The 15,528-nt window shown below is 45.3% G+C and overlaps 1 pseudogene; it reads right to left on the bottom strand.

Annotated features, from left to right (window-relative positions):
- Positions 1-2,194: 2,194 nt before the first annotated feature.
- LOC125533949 lies at positions 2,195-2,998 on the bottom strand (annotated as a pseudogene).
- Between the last annotated feature and the right edge of the window lie 12,530 nt (positions 2,999-15,528).

Below are 15,528 nucleotides of genomic sequence, written 5' to 3' on the forward strand. Positions count from 1 at the left end.
ACTCCCTCCGATTCAAAATAAGTGTCACCGTTTTGAACTAAGGTTGAGAGAGTATTTAATTTCCAATTGCATTAGAAACGGTGAAACCGCTTCCTAAGGAAACACTTTTTTTCGGATTCCTAAGAAAACAATTGACATTGTTAAAAAGAAACACCTTTGTAGAGACTTCGAGATAATCTCATCTTTCTTACGCATTATAGCCATTAAAAATGCATGTGAAAGAAGGTCGGATTAACCCAAAAAAGTGATCCAAAAATGGATCTGGCCTAAAGTTTCAGGATATATCCCATCCTAGATTTTACCCACCCAATAGTAAAATCTAGTAATTAAATCAAAACCGGCTTCCATAAAAATACATAATGGAAATGTGCATGTATTGTCCACACTAATGTTGTGGGTGGTTTGTTTCACGAAAACCGATGAGAATGTCCGTTGCTTCACAAACAATTGACACTGGTGGCCAGGATCAGAGGCAGGCACACCTATAACGCATCATGAGTAATCCACAACACTCGACGGTCTTGTATACAGAGGCAGCCACGACAACACCACCAAAAGGAGGTAGATATAGCCTCCCGCATCACGCTATCGAATGACTAGATACATGCTAGGCATACTATGAGATAGGGTGCCAACTGGATAATCATTGATGTACTTATGGGAACATGGAGGGCGCGAGGGGGGGGGGGCAAGGAGAGAGGCGCAATGGCGGCACATGGGCAAAATCTTGGAGGGATGATAGACTGCGAGCGACCGTCAAGATTTGGGATGATTTTCACTTGTTATACATGCCATCAATTAAAGGTAGTCAAATAAAATCTCCTAGGGCTAGGGCGGCCTCCCAGATTGGACCTAGATAAGCATTAAAAGTAACTCTAGCAGATGCTTCATATGTGGTCGATCACTATAATAACCGCTAGTATGTCGGTCGTCACACAAAATGGCACTCTAAAAAGTCGCCATATGTTGCCACGATAGCCATATGTTATGGATCTCACTCCTAAAACGACCACATAGCCTCCAAATATGGAGGTTGTGGAAGCCATGTTTGCAGCTCGCTCCAAACCCAACTGACAGTATGGGAGGGAAGTTTCATCTCTTCCTCCTCGGGCTATATGTAGGATTTGAAGCAACACGACCAAGCATGCACCATCGGCTGCGCGCGGGGGGGGGGGGGACCTTCAACCGCATGGCAAATAAATGACGCGGCTGCCTCCTCGGATTCCCGTGGCAGCCCGTCAGATGGTCACCACGCATCACCATCTCCTAGCTTGTTTGTGAGGCTAGGTGGCATGTGAGCAGGCCAGCAATCGCATATAAAAGCGTCCCTTCATGGTTGTCTGCCACCTTCCCAACTACCCTTCTAATGGAGCCCATGGTGTCTTATACCGGTGCCTCTCTTCTCTCCCTTATCCGTTCCTCCCTCAAGTGCCTCCCATTCCCGTCCTGTCCACCTCCAATCCACCACTTCATCGTCCATGGCACAGTGGAAGGAGTGCCCGGTCATCTTCAGTTTCGGGGACGAGGAGAAGCGGCTGGACCGTTGGTCCCCTTTTGGGACTTGTATGATGTGGTGGTGGAGAAACTTAGTGCTAGGTTATTTTATTAGTTTAATTAATTAGCAATTCTATGAACGTAAGCTGCGATGTGACTAATTTTGCGCTACTATTATAGGAATGAGATCGATGTTTTTGAATGTGTACTATGAACCAAGTGTGTTCTTTTGAATTAGGGATAATTGAGGAAGAATCTATAGATCCAGTGAGAGATGCATCCTATTTGAAAGGAATTTACGTAGATTGATAGTGATGGTTCTGAGTTTGCGCATCGCCTCGACAACCTTTATATTATTTTGCAATGCGCTCTATACATGTTACAAAGGCTGTCAGTATGACATCTCTATTAGAGTTGCTCTAACCTCCACCACAAGACGTCATAGCTTCATTGTTGCGGGAAGCACGTCAAGTGACGGTGAGGCCGATACACGAGGTGGATTGCTTGAGGCGCATGTTCTTGGCATTTTGGGGGGGGGGGTGGTAATGCTACACATACTTAAGGATTTCTACGTAATTAACGTAACTGATTAGGTGTCACGTTTTCATTAGAGAAAATAAGGGGAGGGCCCCACCCCCGGTTGAAATCAGGGGGGCCGAAGAGGAATAATACTACACCTACGAAACTGTTATCTATAGTACGAGTTTAAACGTTTTCATTTGCCGTTTGATTACTATTACAAGGAAGAAAATAAGTCAGCCGTAGGTGCAAGTACGGTGGCTAGTACTGGGTACTTTATTCCGAGAAGAGTATGGGCGATGCCCGCACATGACCTACGCAGGCGAGGACGGCTACCAAGACCATGTGTCCATGTCAGTTTCTCATACGCCGCTGGTTCGGAAGAGCCTCATGAACCCAAAGGTGACGGCCATGGCGGCCAGTCCGCCCACCACCACCCGCGCGCACGACCTCGCCACGGGGGCCCGCCCGAGCACGGCGCCCACGCATCCGAATGCGGCCAGCGCCAACGTCGCGACGACCACCACCACGGCGACCCGCAGGTTGTAACCCACGATGAAAGCAGCGGTAGGAGCGCCCCGACGGAGAAAGCCAGCGCTGAGGCCGCAGCGGCATGTGCTGGGCTTGGCAGCGCCTTCTCGTCGTCGCCCCCTCGCTTTCCGGCCTGGTCCAGCTCCGCGATCTCCACGTCGCGCTGGGAGCAGACGGACACGTACTCTCCGATGGCCATGCCGCACGCCCCGGCCAGTAGTCCCGCGAACCCGGACACGACCATGGCCCGGGCGTCGGGCTTGACGGCGCTGACGCCGAGCATGAGGGGGGCTGTGGAGACCAGCCCGTCGTTGGCGCCCAGCACCGCCGCGCGTAGCCAGTTGGCGCGCCCGGCGAAGTCGATGGATGACTCGGAGACGGAGTCGTCCACATCGCCACACATCACGGCCGGGTTCTCTGCGTCCGCCACGGCGGCCAGCTTGGTGCTGTTTACGGCCAGTTGCGTTCGTGTGTTGCTGTGGGCATTGCCGGTCTTCTTTTTCACCCTCGGTGTTGGGATTTTCACCTTTCATGCCGCTATGGCTAGTGCGTACACGCCGCCAAATATTTTTCCTCTGGTATTGCGCGCCCGTGGCCGCCACGAGCACACACCTACATTAATCGATGCATTGTGCTTGCTGAGTGTACATCATATCCAAGGCGTTTACAATGACTAGCGATAATTTGGTCGTTGGTTCCTTATAGTCATTAACTCGCATATGATATGGATCACGAAAAATCAGCTAAAAATAGAAAAGGAACGGTAAATATCCATATATAAAGAAAAAAAAAGCATATACATATAATAATAATAATAATAATAATAATAATAATAATAATAGAAATTATGACAAAAAATATGAAACATTTCATCTGTAGATAAAGATGGAATCCGAGCAGTTTGGGGGTTTAGAGCACCCTCCGTGAAATTGGCTCCGACACTTTCGTCAAAAGTGAAAGGACTACTAATCGAACTCGCGGGAGAAAGCGTGTCATATACTAATTTATCCCATCTACTGACGAAAGATCACTAGTAGAAAAAGGGCCATTTGTCCCGGTTCTGGAGTTCAAACAAAAAAATTCAAAAAAAATCGTGAAATTGTACGATTTTTTTGAATTTTTTTCTTCTGATTTTCAAATTTCTAAATTATTCTACAATTTAATTTCTAATCACCCCTCACCACTGTTCAATTTAACCTCTAATCACCCCTCATCATTCTAAATCATCTAACTTCCCAGCCAGTAACCTATCCTCTCACTACTCCAGCTTGAGCACGCTTAACTTCCGGGTTCTATTCTCCCTCGTTTCCAAGTCTGCACTTGTTGTTTTCCCGACAATAGTAAGATGTCAATCCTACTAACCCTCATGAGTTTAGCTTGAGCATGAAGTCACACGTTTCACTGTTTGAGTTTGAAACTATTATTCTAAAAAACAATAATTATTTAGTAACACTAATATTTCTTGAGTAAGTAGTTTGACCAGATTTGACCAAAATTCAAAAAAAATGAAATAATTATTTAGTAATACTAATATTCTTTAATAATTATGCAGTAACACTAATACTTCTTGATTAAGTAATTTGACCATAGTTTGACCAGATTTAACCAAAATTAAAAAACCGAAATTTGAGCATGTCTTTTTTCCTTTTAGAATTTGAGGATTCTAAAAATTTGCAAACAGGCATATGGCCGTCAAAATCGGATGCGGATTTTTGTGCTGAACATTTTGATATATTATACGTTTTTTTCCGACATCGTATGCAAAAGTTATAGCCATTTTACTTTTCATGACACTTTTTTTGCAAAACATGTCTAAATTTAAGGTTTTTAATTTTCCTAACTAGTAGATGTAGTAATATAACTATATCTCGAAGGATTGTATATTTTGAAGTTTTTATCATTTTCTTTTGTTTTTTTTCAAAACTGAAATGGCGATACAGGGGGGTGGGTAGAGTTTGAGAAATGGGCCCTTTAGTCCCGGTTTGAGACACGAACCGGGACTAAAGGGCATCGCACCCTTTAGTCCCGGTTCATATCTCAAACCGGGACTAAATGTCTAAACTTTAGTCCCGGTTTGAGACACGAACCGGGACTAAATGGTGTGATGCCCTTTTGTCCCGGTTCGTGTCTCAAACCGGGACTAAAGGGCCCATTTGAACCGGGACTAGTGCATTTAGCCGCTCGAACCGCGACTAATGCTCACATTAGTCCCGGTTCGTAATGCAACTGGGACTAATGTGTATATTGCGTTGTGACCAAAGCCCTGTTATCTACTAGTGGATAAAGGTTAAGATTATTCATTTCTCGTCTCATTCTATATTTTCTGCTCCACGCTTGCTTGCCCCGATTCTAAATAAGTGTCACCGTTTTGATCTGAGGTTGAGAGAGTATTTACTTTCCAGTTGCATTAGAAATAGTGAAACCGCTTCCTAAGAAAACATTTTTTTCCGGTTCCTAAGAAAACAATTGACATTGTAAAAAGGAAATTCCTTTGTAGAGACTTTTAGATAATCTCTTCGCATAAAATGTGGACTTCAGACTCGCTATATGTTGATCTTTTTCTATCTTTCTTACACATTATAGCCATTAAAAATGCATGTGAAAGAAGGCCGGATTAACCCTAAAAAGTGATCCAAAATTGGATCTAGCCTAAAATTTCAGGATATATCCCATCCAAGATTTTACCCAACCAATAGTAAAATCCAGTAATTAAATCAAAAGCGGCTTCCATAAATATACATAATAGAAATGTGCGTGTATTATCCACACTAATGTTTTGGGTGGTTTGTTTCACAAAAACTGATGAGAATGTCCTTGCTTCAAAAAGAATTGACACTGGTGGCCAGGATCAGAGGCAGGCACACCTATATCGCATCATGAGTAATCCACAACACTCGACGGCCTTGTACACGAAGGCAGCCAGGACAACACCACACAAAGCAGGTAGATATAGCTTCCTGCAACACGCTATCAAAGGAGTAGACACATGCTAGGCATACTATGAAATTGGGTGTCAACTGGATAATCATTGGCTTATGGAAACATGAACGGCGGGGCCAAGGAGAGAGGCGCAATGGCGGCGCATGGGCAAAATCTTGGAGGGATGATAGACTGTGAGTGACCGTCAAGATTTGAGCTGATTTTCATTTGTTATACATGCCATCCATTAAAGATAGTCAAATAAAATCCCCTAGGGCTAGGGGCAGCCTCCTAGATTGGACCTTGTTAAGCATTAAGATTAACTCTAGCAGATGCTCCATATGTGGTCGATCACTATAATAACCGCTAGTATGTCGGTCATCACACAAAATGGCACTCTAGAAAGTCGCCATATGCGTCGCGATAGCCATATGTTATGGACCTTGCTCCAAAAACGACCGCATAGCCTCTAAATATGGAGGTTGTGGAAGCCATGTTTGCAGCTCGCTCCAAACCCAACTGCCGGCATGGGAGGCAAGTTTCATCTCTTTCTCCTAACGCTATATGTAGGATGAGAATCAACATGACCACCCATCCACCATCGGCAAGGGGGTGACCGTCAACCACATGGCAAATAAAAGACGCGACTGCCTCCTCAGATTCCAGTGGCAGCCCATCATATGGTCACCACGCATCACCATCATCTCCTAGATTGTTTGTGAGGCTAGGAGGCGTGTGAGCAGGCCAGCAACCGCGTATAAAAGCGCCCCTTGATGGTTGTTTGACACCTTCCCAACTACCCTTCTAATGGAGCCCATGGTGTCTTATACCGATGCCTCTCCTCTCTCCCTTATCCGTTCCTCCCTCAAGTGCCTCTCAATCCCGTCCTGTCCACCTCCAATCCACCACTTCATCATCCATGGCACAATGGAAGGAGCGCCGGGTCATCTTCAGTTTCGGGGACGAGAAGAAGAAGCTGGACCCGTTGGTCCCCTTTTCGGACTTGTACGATGTGGTGGTGGAGGAGCTTAGTGCTAGGGTATTTTATTAGTTTAATTAGTTAGCTATTCTATGAATGTAAGCCGCGATGTGACTATTTTTGTGCTACTATTATAGGAATGAGATCGGTGTTTTTTAATGTGTTCTATGAACCAAGTGTGTTCTTTTGAATTAGGGATAATTGAGGACAAATGTAGCTATGATCCAATGAGAGATGTGTCCTATTTGAAGAAATTTACATAGATTGGTATTGATGATTCCGAGTTTGCGCATCGCCTCAACAACCTTTATATTTTTTTTGCAATGCGCTCTACATGTTACAAAGACTGCTAGTATGGTATCTCTACTAGAGTTACTCTAAGCTCCACCACAAGACGCCAGAGCTTCACTGTTGCGGGAAGTACGCCAAGTGACGGCGAGGCCGATACCATGAGGTAGGTTCACTAGTAGAAAAAGGGGCTTTCGTTCGGGCCTGGCCAGCCCATTAGTCCCGGTTCTGCCACGAACCGGGACCAATGGACGCATTCGTCCCGGTTCTTTAGCCCAGGGGGCCGGCCGGGGCCTCGCGGGCATTGGTCCCGGTTCGTATGGACCCATTTGTCCCGGTTCTAGGCATGAACCGGTACCAATGGGCCTCGCTCCTGGCCCACAAACATTGGTCCCGGTTCTTGGCTCAAACCGGGACAAAAGGCTGGGCTTTAGTCCCGGTTCCAGCCACGAACCGGGACAAATGAGTTGCCTATATATACCCCATCGCCGGCGAGCAGAGCACTCCACAGTGCTCTGTTTTTTGCTGGCCGGCGAGGAAGGGCATTTGGGTGCTCTAGCTCACCTCTTATGCATGTGAGGTGTTCGATGAAATGTCCGAGCCACACTAGCTAAGCTTTCTCCTCTCGAAGCTCGACCTCCGAGCTCCATTTTTTTCGAGATTTGTCTAGGTTTAGCGGTCCGTCACGCCCCGTCCTCGTCTTCACCGCCGTCGATCGCCCGCACCACCGTGGTGAGCCTCTTGTTCTTATCTTCTTTCTGAAAGAAAAAAAATCTTACTTTAGATAGATACTTGTCTAATTTTCTTACTTTTGACACACATAATTATATATAATGCACGCAGATGAACCGGCAATGGATGTACGGTGACAGACACACCTCTGAGTACATTAAGGGCGTGCATAAATTTCTCGAAGTGGCTGAGGCAAACAAGCAGAATGGTTTTATGTGTTGTCCATGCCCTGATTGTGGGAATACGAGGTCTTACTCTGACAAGAAAATCCTTCACACCCACCTGCTTTATAAGGGTTTCATGCCACACTATAATGTTTGGACGAAGCACGGAGAAATAGGGGTTATGATGGAAGACAGCGTAGAAGAAGAGGACGATGACAACTATGTGCCCCCTGAATACGGTGATGCTGCAACGAGGGAAGCTGAAGATCAAGAGGAACCAGACGATGTGCCCGATGATGATCTCCGCTGGGTCATTGTTGATGCAAGGGAAAAGTGTGAAAGTGAAAAGGAGAAGCTGAAGTTCGATCGCATGTTAGAGGATCACAAAAAGGGTTGTACCCCAATTGCGAAGATGGCAACACAATGCTCGGTACCGTACTAGAATTGCTGCAGTGGAAAGCAGAGAATGCTGTGCCTGACAAAGGGTTTGAGAAGCTACTGAAAATATTGAAGAAGAAGCTTCCAAAGGATAACAAATTGCCCGACAGTACGTACGTAGCAAAGAAGGTCGTATGCCCTCTAGGATTGGAGGTGGAGAAGATACATGCATGCCCTAATGATTGCATCCTCTACCGCGGTGCGTACAAGGATTTGAACACATGCCTGGTATGCGGTGCATTGCAGTATAAGATCAGACGAGATGACCCTGGTGATGTTGAGGGCGAGCCCCGCAGGAAGAGGGTTCCTGCGAAGGTGATGTGGTATGCTCCTATAATACCACGGTTGAAACGACTGTTCAGAAACAAAGAGCATGCCAAGTTGATGCGATGGCACAGTGAGGACCGTAAGAAAGACGGGAAGTTGAGAGCACCTGCTGACGGGTCGCAGTGGAGAAAAATCGAGAGAAAGTACTGGGCACAGTTTGCAAGTGACCCAAGGAACGTATGGTTTGCTTTAAGTGCAGATGGCATTAATCCTTTCGGGGAGCAGAGCAGCAATCACGGCACCTGGCCCGTGACTCTATGTATGTATAACCTTCCCCCTTGGATGTGCATGAAGCGGAAGTTCATTATGATGCCAATTCTCATCCAAGGCCCTAAGCAACCCAGCAACGACATTGATGTGTACCTAAGGCCATTAGTTGAAGAACTTTTACAACCGTGGAATGGAAACGGTGTATGTGCGTGGGATGAGCACAAACAGGTGGAATTTAACCTGCATGCGTTGCTGTTTGTAACCATCAACGATTGGCCCGCTCTCAGTAACCTTTTAGGACAGACAAACAAGGGATACCACGCATGCACGCACTGTTTAGCTGACACCGAAAGTATATACCTGGAAAGATGCAGGAAGAATGTGTACCTGGGCCATCGTCGATTTCTCCTGACCAACCATCAATGTTGAAAGAAAGGCAATCATTTCAAAGGCGAGGCAGATCACCAGAAGAAGCCCGCCATGCATACCGGTGATCACGTACTTGATATGGTCTCTGATTTACACGTAATATTTGGAAAGGGTCCCGGCGGACTAGCTGTTCCGAATGACGCTGAGGGACGCGCACCCATGTGGAAGAAGAAATCTATATTTTGGGACCTACCCTACTGCAAGGAGCTAGATGTACGCTCTTCAATCGACATGATGCACGTGACGAAGAACCTTTGCGTGAACCTGTTAGGCTTGTTTGTCGTGTATGGGAAGACAAAAGATACACCTGAGACATGGGAGGACCTGCAACATTTGCACGAAAAAGACAGCATGCCTCCAAAGTAGTATGAAGGTCCTGCCAGCTACGCTCTTACGAAAGAAGAGAAGGAAATCTTTTTTGAATGCCTGCTCAGTATGAAGGTCCCGACTGGCTTCTCGTCGAATATAAAGGGAATAATAAATATTTCAGAGAAAAAGTTCCAGAACCTAAAGTCTCATGACTGCCACGTGATTATGACACAATTGCTTCCGGTTGCATTGAGGGGGCTTCTACCAGAAAACGCCCGATTAGCCATTGTGAAGCCATGTGCATTCCTCAATGCAATCTCTCAGAAGGTGATCGATCCAGAAATCATACCAAGTCTAAGGAGTGATGTGGCGCAATGTCTTGTCAGTTTCGAGCCGGTGTTCCCACCATCCTTCTTCAATATCATGACACACGTCCTACTTCATCTAGTCGACGAGATTGTCATTCTTGGCCCCGTATTTCTACACAATATGTTCCCCTTTGAGAGGTTCATGGGAGTTGAGGGAGTCCTGGATTAGGGGGTCTCCGGACAGCCGGACTATCTCCATTGGCCGGACTGTTAGACCATGAAGATACAAGATTGAAGACTTCGTCTCGTGTCCGGATAGGACTCTACTTGGCGTGGAAGGCAAGCTAGGCAATACGGATATGGATATCTCCTCCTTTGTAACCGACCTTGTGTAACCCTAACCCTCTCCGGTGTCTATATACACTACTAGGGAAAAGCCTACCAGCAGCGAGGGTTTTGGGCCTCTCAGTAGCGCGGGCACCGGCGCTACTAATAAGGCGCTACAGCTAACGTATAGCAGTAGCGCCGGTTGTCCCACGCTACTGCTATACATGAATAGCTGTAGCGCTCTTTGGGAAAGGGCGCTACTGATATTATCGGCAGCGCTGTTTGCTGGGACGCGCTACTGACAATGCGGCGCTACTGCTAAATTTCCCCCCTCGCTACTACTAGTTTATTTATTAGTTTTTTTCCTGCATATTTGTTTTTTTATTTGTTTTGTATTTGAATAGGCTTTATACAATAATCTTTAGCATATCATACACATACAAATGTAATCATAGCATATACATACAATTAGTCTCATCAAATCATGTCATCATCATAATCATCATCCAACACAAAGTGGTCTCTCGTCATCATCTCGAAAATAGCGATACAAGTCTCGAATGATATGCAAATACATCATCATCCATCTAAACAATGATATACGCGAGAAGAGCTATCACTTTGAGAACATGAGTTCGTATCCCTCTTTCGCATTAGCGTGAACCTCTAAACTAACTACTGCCTGTCGCTCGGAAACCGGAAGGGCCTGACACTCCGGCCACTTGTCGTATATATACTCCTGGCATAGCACTTCTTCGCCATTTATGATCTATGCACCTGCATCATCACATGAGTCGATGATATGCAACATATATAGTTGAGCAACAGAAAGAGACTGACTTGGCAAAAATAAAAACAACATATCATAAGGATAAATAACAAAGTTCATCGTACCCCAAAATGCCCTAACTAGAGTGATTTTCGCTAGTCGAGGAGGAGACGGTTTAATTACATCACAAATAAAGTTTCACCGTGCATAACTCAAAGTTTTTTCATACAGAAAGTATGGACTAAACGGACACATTGTCAGATTCCATTAGTACCAGGCAACGATATTTTCCAAATATCACGATCATGTTCAAATCGCAAAGCATTGAGACAGACATTAAGTTGAAGCCAAGGGATTCAACAAGCATGACTTTATCCATGTGTTGATCCTTTGAGATTGGAACTCTACCTAGACCCAATACCTTACTTTTACCAGTGTCAGCGAATGTGATGTGGCTCTTGTCGGATGGACGTAAGGGTGAGTCCATAAGAAGGCTTCTTTTGCCAGTCATGTGATTTGTACACCTACTGTCAATAATCCATTCTGAAGACGCTGGTGTCGTACCCTACAGTGCAGTTAGGGGGATAGGCTTCACGAAGAGAATTGTGAAGCAAAAAAATTTGACGAACCAGTGGGTTATGAAAACCTAGATCCAGATTAGGACTAATAGGGAGAGTAGCATGCGATTCAGGAACGAAGTACATAATGATGCCATTCGGGCATTTTATCTTGCGCCCTACAAGATGTTTAAGGTCCCCAGCAATAGCGTCAGAAGATTTTGGTTTTCTGCTGGAGACCTTTCCCTGCAAAAGAGAGTTAAGCTTTCTTAGCCACCCACATCTTCAAGGGTGGCTTAGAAGCAATAAGTCTAAGTGCAGCGTCTGAGAATTTTGGCTTTGGAGCCCTAGCAAACAGTCTAGCAGGTGGACAATAGTACTCATAAGAATAGGCAGAATAATTCTTGGTCATATGAACATGGCGGTTTGATGAACCGTTCTCATATTCATATGACCGAGTGTGGTTTCCCTGCAAAACATTTGCGTTAGTGCGACTCAGGTGAGTCCTCGGTCTGTATGAAGCCTTTGGACCGTATGAAGCCTTTGGTCTGAGGTTTGTCTTCTTCATGTGAGGTGTCATGAAGATATTCACAGGAAGTTTTTCAAGACACCTTTTCGGAACCCAGATCTTCTTCATAGGCGGTCCATTCCTGCAGTTAGTACCAATGTACCTGGCAAACACTTCACCATTCTAATTCTTAAACAGTACATAGTTTGCATCAAAGGATTCATCAATGATAATGGGGTTAGCACAAGTGAAGCCAGATAAATTGGATGGATCTGCTGAAGGTTCCTTTGCAGCAACCCACTTGGTTTTGGGGTACTGCTCAGGTTTCCAGAAAGAGCCATCTGCATTTATTTTCCTTACGAACCCAACACCCTCTTTCCTAGGGTTTCGGTTCAGAATCTGCTTCTTGAGGACATCACATAATGTCTGATGCCCTTTAAGACTTTTGTACATCCCTGTTTCAAGCAATGTCTTCAACCTAGCATTCTCATCAGCAATAGCGGTGGTATCCTCATCAGAGGGGTTAGTTACCACATCAACAGTTGAAGATATTGCAACAGCAGTAGCAGTGGAACATTCAGCAACAGAAGTAGCATTGTCACGCTCAATGCATTTAAGACATGGTGGTTCAAATCCTTCCTGAGCGGAACTGATCTGTTCGGCGCGAAGTGACTCGTTTTCCTTTTGAAGATCTTCATGAGCCGCTCTCAATTTCTCAAGTTCTTGCTTCCTTTGAAGATAATCATAGGAAAGCTTTTCATGAGTTGTTGAGAGAGTATCATGACGACTTTCAAGTTCCTGATACTTAACGTGAAGATTTTTTATGTCTTCAATTAAGGATTCAGACCGAGTCATTTCAGCACCCAACAGATCATCGCTTCTGTCTAACAGTTTTTGAATATGTTCCATAGTTTTCTGTTGTTCAGTTGCAATTTTAGCAAGTGTTTTGTAGCTGGGTTTTGAACCACAATCAGAGTCATCGTCACTAGATGTTTGATAGTGAGTAGTGCGTGTGTTTACCTTGGCACCGCGTGCCATGAAGCAGTAGGTAGGAGTGGAGTATTCCTTGTCATTTGCATCGGTGTCGGTGATGAAGTCATTGTCTTCAGTGTTGAAGATGGACTTGGCGACATATGCTGTAGCCAGACTTGCAATGCCAGAATCAGACTCCTCCTCAGACTCCACCTCTGCCTCCTTAGAAGCGGACTCTTCCTCTGAATCCATTTCCTTGCCAACAAACGCACGTGCCTTGCCAGATGAGCTCTTCTTGTGTGATGAAGACTTTGAGGAAGACTTGGAAGAAGACTTTGAGTATTTCTTCTTCTTCTTGTCGTCAGAGTCATATTCCTTGCTCTTCTTCTTCTTTCTGTTCTCATTGTCCCACTATGGACACTCAGAGATGAAGTGTCCAGTTTTCTTGCACTTGTGGCATGTTTTCTTCTTGTAGTCATGAGCAGAAGCTTCATCATTCTTTGAGCTTGATCGTGAAGACTTTCTGAAGCCTTTCTTCTTGGTGAATTTTTGGAACTTCTTCACTAGCATTGCAAGTTCCCTTCCAATGTCTTCAAGATCATCAGAACTGCTGTCAGATTCTTCTTCAGATGAGGAAACAGCTTTTGCCTTCAAGGCACGAGTTCGCCCATAGTTTGGACCGTAGATATCTCTTTTCTCAGAAAGCTGAAACTCATGTGTGTTGAGCCTCTCAAGTATGTCAGACGGATCGAGTGTCTTGAAATCAGGACGTTCTTGTATCATCAGGGCTAGGATGTCAAACGAACTATCAAGTGATCTCAGCAGCGTCTTGACGACTTCATGTTTGGTGATCTCAGTGGCGCCGAGGGCTTGAAGCTCATTTGTGATGTCAGTGAGTCGGTCAAATGTGTGCTGGACATTCTCATTGTCATTTCGCTTGAAGCGGTTGAAGAGGTTGCGAAGAACACTTATTCTCTGATCTCTCTGGGTTGAGATGCCTTCATTGACCTTGGAGAGCCAGTCCCAGACCAGCTTGGATGTCTTCAAAGCACTCACACGGCCATACTGTCCTTTGGTCAGATGACCACAGATGATATTCTTGGCAGTAGAGTCCAGTTGAGTGAATTTCTTGACATCAGCAGCAGTGACACCTTCTCCAGCCTTGGGAACGCCGTTCTCGACGACATACCATAGGTCGACGTCAATGGCTTCAAGATGCATGCGCATCTTATTCTTCCATTAGGGATATTCAGTTCCATCGAAGACGGGGCACGCAGCGGAGAATTTAATTATCCCTGCAGTCGACATAGCTAAAACTCCATGTGGTTAAACCGAATCACACAGAACAAGGGAGCACCTTGCTCTGATACCAATTGAAAGTGCGTTATATTGACTAGAGGGGGGGGTGAATAGGCGATTTTTATGAAAGTCTTCAAAACGTGGAAGTTATGAAGACAAACAGTAGAGATATGCCTATTACTATGCAGCGGAAGGTAGACTACACTAGGCAAGCCATGGTCAAGTATTCAGTAGAGTGAAAGCACAATGACAAATAGCTGCAGTGTAATAAGGATCAGGTAGGAAGATATTATGAAGCCAAACAGATCATACAGTCACGTTGTGAAGACAGAAGATAGAACAAGCATGCAATGACTTCACAATGAGTAACAGTAAGTAAAAGGAAGTGAAGATGAAACCAGTGACTCGTTGAAGACAATGATTTGTTGGACCAGTTCCAGTTGCTGTGACAACTGTACGTCTGGTTGGAGCGGCTAGGTATTTAAACCTTAGGACACACAGTCCCGGACACCCAGTCCTGAACACGCAGCTCAGGACACCCAGTCCTCACCGTATTCTCCTTGAGCTAAGGTCACACAGACCTCGCCCAATCACTCTGGTAAGTCTTCAAGGTAGACTCCCAAACCTTCACATACTTCGTTCACCAGCAATCCACAATGTCTCTTGGATGCTCAAAACGCGACGCCTAACCGGCTGGAGGATGCACAGTCCTCAAGTGTAATAGGTCTTCAGATCACTCAGACAAGAAGACTTAAGTGATGCCCAATTCTCTCTGGCTCTGGGTGGTTAGGGCTTTATCCTCGCTAGGTATTCTCTCTCTCACAGGCTTCGAGGTGGGTTGCTCTCAAACGACAAAAGCCGTGCACTGAATCTGAGCAGCCAACCGTTTATGGTTGTAGGGAGTGGGCTATTTATAGCCACTAGGCAACCCGACCTGATTTGTCCGAAATGACCCTGGGTCACTAAGGAACTGACACGTGCTCCAAAGGTCGGATTTAAAACTCACACGGCAACTTTACTTGGGCTACAAGCAAAGCTGACTTGTCTGACTCTGGACAAGATTTGCTCTCATAGTCTTCACTTGAAGACATAGGTTTTTAATTAGGCATCACTTCAGTCGTTCTGACTGGTTCTCTTGGACCCCACTTAACAGTACGGTGGTTCCTATGACTCAACACAAATGAAAGAGAACTACGAAAGATCTAAGTCTTCGAGTTCCATAGGCTTCACGTGGTGTCTTCTCTTGTCATAGTCTTCAATGTGAATATCTTCATATACCACCATTGACTTCAATGTCTTCGTACATTTTTAGGGGTCATCTCTGGTAGTAAAACCGAATCAATGAGGGACTTCTACCTGTGTTATCCTGCAATTCTCACAAACACATTAGTCCCTCAACTAGGTTTGTCGTCAATACTCCAAAACCAACTAGGGGTGGCACTAGATGCA

The sequence above is a fragment of the Triticum urartu genome, chromosome 2 (genome assembly GCF_003073215.2).
Source record: "Triticum urartu cultivar G1812 chromosome 2, Tu2.1, whole genome shotgun sequence".
Lineage (NCBI taxonomy): Eukaryota > Viridiplantae > Streptophyta > Magnoliopsida > Poales > Poaceae > Triticum > Triticum urartu.